General features: G+C 29.1%; 1 long non-coding RNA gene across 1 annotated transcript in view; it reads right to left on the bottom strand.

Moving 5' to 3' along the window:
* The window catches only part of LOC126734589 (uncharacterized), a 34867-nt gene that overhangs the window by 9647 nt on the left and 19250 nt on the right, over positions 1-5970 (bottom strand). The window lies entirely within an intron of this gene.

Raw genomic sequence — 5970 nt, 5'->3', positions numbered from 1 at the left:
TGTTGAGGCATTTAGACTTTTTTTTTGTTGTTGTGAAAGGAGATCTAATCAAAAAAAAGCTAAACGAGTAGCTTATTTTGGGTCAATATGTTGTTGCGTGAAAAGTAAATTATTGAGTGTTTCACTATGAGGAAGTTATTTATTGAGAGGATTGATAAATAAGTTCTGAAGGGTCGTGATGGTTATACTTTGTACATTGTTAATAAAAGTTTATATGTAAGAAATTCAGTTTTATTTAAACGTTTCGCCTCCGTTTTTTCATCTTTTAGGTTCGTTGGACGCCGGAGATATGCTGGTTTTAGTGTCAATCGCATACATTTCTTATTTTTAATACAACCCTTTAAAATTTTATTTTTATTGGTTTTATGATCTCTTATTAGGCAAAAATTAGTTGGCAGTCTTACGTGATTGTTAGGACAATCACATTAGGATTTGTAGCTTGATATTTGCAAAATAAAAATCGTTTTTGAAATGTCGTCGCGTGACATCTAAGAATGTTCTTATTAAACCAATTGTACACTTGTTAGACGTCATAACAATATTGGTACAAATTAATAATGATTAAAAAACCCAATTTTTGCATTTTCTAGGTACCACTATTTCAATTCAATATATTAATTACATAATACCTAACACAATAAGTTATATATTAGGTACCTAAGTGACTTAACACCTCTGTGCTTTAAATTATTACAAACTAAACTATTGTACTTTACTTAGTGAAACAATATATAAAAGATTTAGATTCCAGCACCCAAAAAAATCTTACATAAATAAATAAACGAGAAACAAGGATTCAAAAGTCCACCAAAGACAACCTAAAATGTGATTTAACACCTCTAATCAAGACAAATCAGAACTTAGAAAAATTTACGTATTACATTTATGCTGAAATTAAATGCGAGATTTAAATTTATTAATATTTAGACAAAAATATTCTTTCACTCTTTTATTATTATTTTTAAGTTTTTATTCCTTTAGTTTCGTTTAGTAATAAATTATAGTTTGGACCTAAATAGTCAAAAAACATCAAATTAATATTGCTAATGCGGAAATTCCTAATGAGAGAGGCAATTAACAAAAGACGAATTTACACTATGGTACCTTGTGAATGACTTAATCTTTTAGCTATGACGGTATTCTGTACAAAAGAGCACCTATTCATACTATAAAATAGGTCTGTAACCTTAATATGTAGTTCTAAGCTATGTTTAAGGGTTGCAAGGTACTTCCAAGATTCCTTCTTCTCCGGCCCCCACTATTATACAGTAAGTTAGTCAAGATTCAACTAAGAGTTTGTATTTTTTGTCAAAGTCAACAAACAAGAAAAAAACTACAAACAACAACACACCTACAAACAAATTACACCTGAACAGGCGTAGTAAAGAAAATAAAAATGGTTATTAATAAATAATAATTATGGTCATTCAGTGGGAGCTTTCAAACGATGTATCGCATGACCCCCTTTCTATTTAATTTTATTTGTCGAAAAATTGGGGAAACGACATTAAAGGCTGACCTTTGAGCGTCCCTAACATTCAAGACAGAAAATGTACCTGGAAAATACAAAAAAATTACGTCAAATGCCTGGAATAAAATAAAAAAACACGGTACATACCTGGATGAAATAAAACATTATTTCAACTGCCTTGCAGGAATATCTGTAAATACCAGGAAGGAATAGGAATATAAACATTTGAGAATCACAAGTTTTCCTCAATTTTTGTCGGTTGATATTTAGAAGACTTAAATATATAGCATATGAAAATATAATTTGTAAATTATGAAAAAACTGGAAAAGTAATTTTGCTAAAAGACCTGTCTGTAATTTGGCAGCAGTCAAAAAAGTGAAGAGGGATAATTTAGCCTACTGCATTAAGCTAATATAGGGTAAATATATTTAGGTATCACCCAGCGATGCCCCGCCGTAGTCTTTTTATAAACACGGTTTTTCTTTATAGTAAGTATTCCTTGTGAATTTCCCTGTCATTATAATTAATAGCTGGCCTTGATAATATTTCAAGTATTTTCTTACAGTGTTCGTTCCGTAATTGTGCAGCTAGAACCCAGTCGTCTTCTGTGACGTTTACAGATAAAACGTCAATTTCGGCACCAATAGTATCATTTTCATAAATAGGGTTGCGGCTAAGAGCATCTACATGATCATTTTTGTCCTAGGTCTACTTATACTTAAGAATAAAATGGAATTCCTGCGTACTTAGTCACCACCTACACATAAGAGGAATAACGTACGTCTCGTTTAACTAATGTTGCTCTTAGTGCATTGCAATCGGTGACAATTTTAATGGTAATACCAAGAAGTTTAATTCTGGACTTTTTCGATGAGCAGACCAGCAGTTCATAAGAATAACTTGTTCTTCTTTCGTCGTTGCTCTGCTAAAGTAATTTATTATTACTTTATTGTGAAAAATTATTTTGAGCGAAAAAGTAATTAAATATTCAATAGTTTTGAAAATATTTGATTATTTATGTAAAGAATAAATTTCCAACTGCCTGGAATTTATAAATTTTTTTCGTTCAATTGAAGTTCTACAGGCTTCAACTACCTGGACTAAGGAAACAAATTAAAATTTTATAATTTATTCCAATATTTAATCTGCCTTACAGAGTCAGATTTTTTAATCAACTGCAAAAAAAAAAACAAAATTATTCGAGCCAGTTGAATCCTACTACACTTAGGGACTTTTGTATGAAATGGTTCGGAACCCGGTTAAGAATTGTAGAGAAAAATCTCGCTTGAGAAAATTCTTTTTATTTCATTTGATAGCTTTGAAGTTATTTTGATTTTTCTGAACTATAATCTAACTAATACCTATGTTAATAGACAAACAGTTTTAGTAAAACGTAATAATGAACAAATAAATCTTTGCAAAGCAGGCAAGGAAACCACATTGACAAATATGACGCCTTATAAATTGAAAATTAAGAAAAATTGGGTGTTGGAATAAAAGTAAAATGAATCCAAATGCATAAAACATAGAAAATTACTTTAAATTATTATATTACATTCTTGAGCTGAATAGAAGTATTCAGACAACCCAGAAGAATGTTGAATATTTTGTTAATTTTCTTTGATGACAATTTAGATGTCAAATATCGTGTAGTAAAGAGAATGCCAAAATTTAATTTGAAAATTAATATTTTAGCCAAACATTTTAATGTTCATGCATTTAATCCTACTGGGTTACAGGTTTACTGCGGACTAAAATGCATTAGCCCTGAATAGGGCAGAATTTGTTTCGAAACGTCATCTTTGTAAGGATTATTAAAATGGAAAAATTAAAAAGCATATAAAATAATATACTTTTAAAAATATACATATTTAAAGCGATAAGAACAGTACGAATAGCTAAAGTGCTTAAATAGGAGTAGTAATTATATACTTACCTGTACGATATGAAAAGCCATAATAAATATCCAATAGTGATAACAATAGCTTGGAATAAAATTGAAAATAATTACCTATTCATTATGCATTCAAGGACTGGAACATATAAGAGATATTTTAAATAATTGCAATATATTTATAGCAGCATTAGACAAACTCAGATCAACAGCCGAGTTTAATGAAGCAAAATTTAATATTTAGTGATAAAAATTAATATTTATAAAACACACTTTTTACCCGTACATTTTACATACACAATGGAGCTTTCATACAAAAAAATCCTTCGTGGTCATTTTTTCTTAAATATCTTACACTAGCAAACTTTTCTACCGAACCATACCATCTTCAGGGTTTGTCGTTTTTCTTTCAAATTTTAGGTATTATTGAGAATTCTTTCTCAACGTAAGACCTCAAAAGACAATATAGTATATACAATGGTATCTGAAAGGTTCATAAGGATTATTTATTTTCATAAATAAAAACAGAATACTATCGAAACAAATTAAAAGAACCATCCTCATCGATCAAAACTTAACAGAAAATATTTAAGAAAGGAACCCAAAAAAGTGGTTTTTGTAAATGTGAAAGTGGTTCAAAAGTTTATGTGGGCCAGTCGAAATCGAACAGGCATCGAAAAAAACGTTCATATTTAAGCAAACGGTCAAACAAGTACCGTTTTTATCTCAGATAAATTAAGGATGGTACTCATTATTCGTCTCCCATCATACAGAGAGTTTGAAGTGTCTAATCTTGAATTTTAACCAGTAAATATTTGTACAATAAGGAGGTCAGAGGATTATTTACGATTTACGATTATTTTGATGATGCTCAATCAATTTTATGACCTATATTTGTTTTTATTAAGACACACATAAAATTATCTTTAATTACACCTTTAAGAATAACAATTATAGTAAGAAAAAATAAAATAAATTTGCAATTGTTTTCTGTATTTTATAGTACTTTACCATTAACAAAATGGTATAGACGCAAACAGCACAAGGACGTATGGTCTCATATAAGGTTGCGATTTGATATCAAAAACTGCCTAAGGATAGCAGAGTGGTCATATTTTAAGTAAGTGCTTTACCTTAGGTTCCTCTGTAAAAATGTAAAAAAACATTATAAAAGTTATTTTAAAGAATAATTGTAAACTCGCAAGGGTATTACAGGAAATTCCTGCGACATCTCAGACAAATACGCAGTAACGTCAAAAGAGAATTGGAAGTTGCCATTGAAATATTCTGCGTATCTAGAATCTACCTTTTTTATTGGATTGAGGTCCAACGACCTAGCTGGCCAATTATGCAAGGATATGATGCATAAATTAGTTTCTTAAAAGTATTTTCTTTTCAAAATCAAATGTTTGCAGTTGAAAAATTTTAAAATTAAAAGCAGATATAAACAAAATTAAAAAACACAATAAGAATAGATTTTATCACAGAAGTACAAAACAGAAAAACCTCAATTTATTGATCATCCTGTATGTTTTAAAAAATCACTTGAACTCATAGATTTTTTCAAATTTAAAAAATCGCGGTACATGCAAATTTTATATGTTTAACGCAATACCACCAAAGTTTTATTCCGTTTTTGAACTCTGCTTATAATATTTTTTTACACCTACAACAAGAGAAAACAAATAAATTCGAAATCGTTTCCTGCATCAGATAATAATAATGGCAAGTATCGTTTGTACCGGAGGTCTTAAATCAACATTTATATCTAGAACTGTTGTAAAATTTGATACTCTGCAATGATCAGTATAATGATGTATGCGGGTAATAAACTTACTTTTGTCTTGGATTTTTTTGGATGTTCGACTTGCTTTTACAAAACAATTATAGTACATATTTACATTCAGATTTAATTTTTCATATGAAGAATATTATAGATCCTACTTAACTTTTATGAAAGGCAGATCCACTTGGTATTAGGTACCTTAGTACCATTTATATCTGAATCTATTAATGCTAATTCACAAATTGATTTCATCTATACTGATGGTTCGAAAGCTTTCGATCGCATTGACCGTAGTATTCTTGCATTAAATTTTTGTGATCAATTTTGATTTCTTACCTCTGTATGTATATTGAATTTTGCCTTGAAATAAAAGAGAACTACATTTGACTAAAAAGTCAAATTTAAAAGCTTCAACTTTATTTGCAGTATATTTTCGTCATGTTTTTAATACGACATCACGTTTTCTCTATTAACTAAGTGAATTCTTCCTGATTTCTTACAATAAACAAAATCACAAAGTATTACATGTGTCGCCCATTTTGTTTAACAATACGCTTTGTTTACGGTTGGAAGTTCTGCAAATAATTGAATTGCCAAATTATACTCATCAACCTGGTCATATAAAAAACACTGTTTTATTTATATTATTTTATATTAACGTTAAGTAACCTTTATTATGACAGTATACCGATTTATAACGATGATTACCAGTCAAATAAAATTAATTTGCCTGAAGTAATTAAAGAAACAATAACAGAATATGCAAGTATGTCAATGATGTCTTAAAATATTAATAAATTTGATAGGTGATTAATTAT

The sequence above is a fragment of the Anthonomus grandis genome, chromosome 3, assembly GCF_022605725.1.
Source record: "Anthonomus grandis grandis chromosome 3, icAntGran1.3, whole genome shotgun sequence".
Lineage (NCBI taxonomy): Eukaryota > Metazoa > Arthropoda > Insecta > Coleoptera > Curculionidae > Anthonomus > Anthonomus grandis.
Note: the sequence above shows the minus strand (reverse complement) of the source record. Positions and strands in the feature narration are given on the sequence as shown.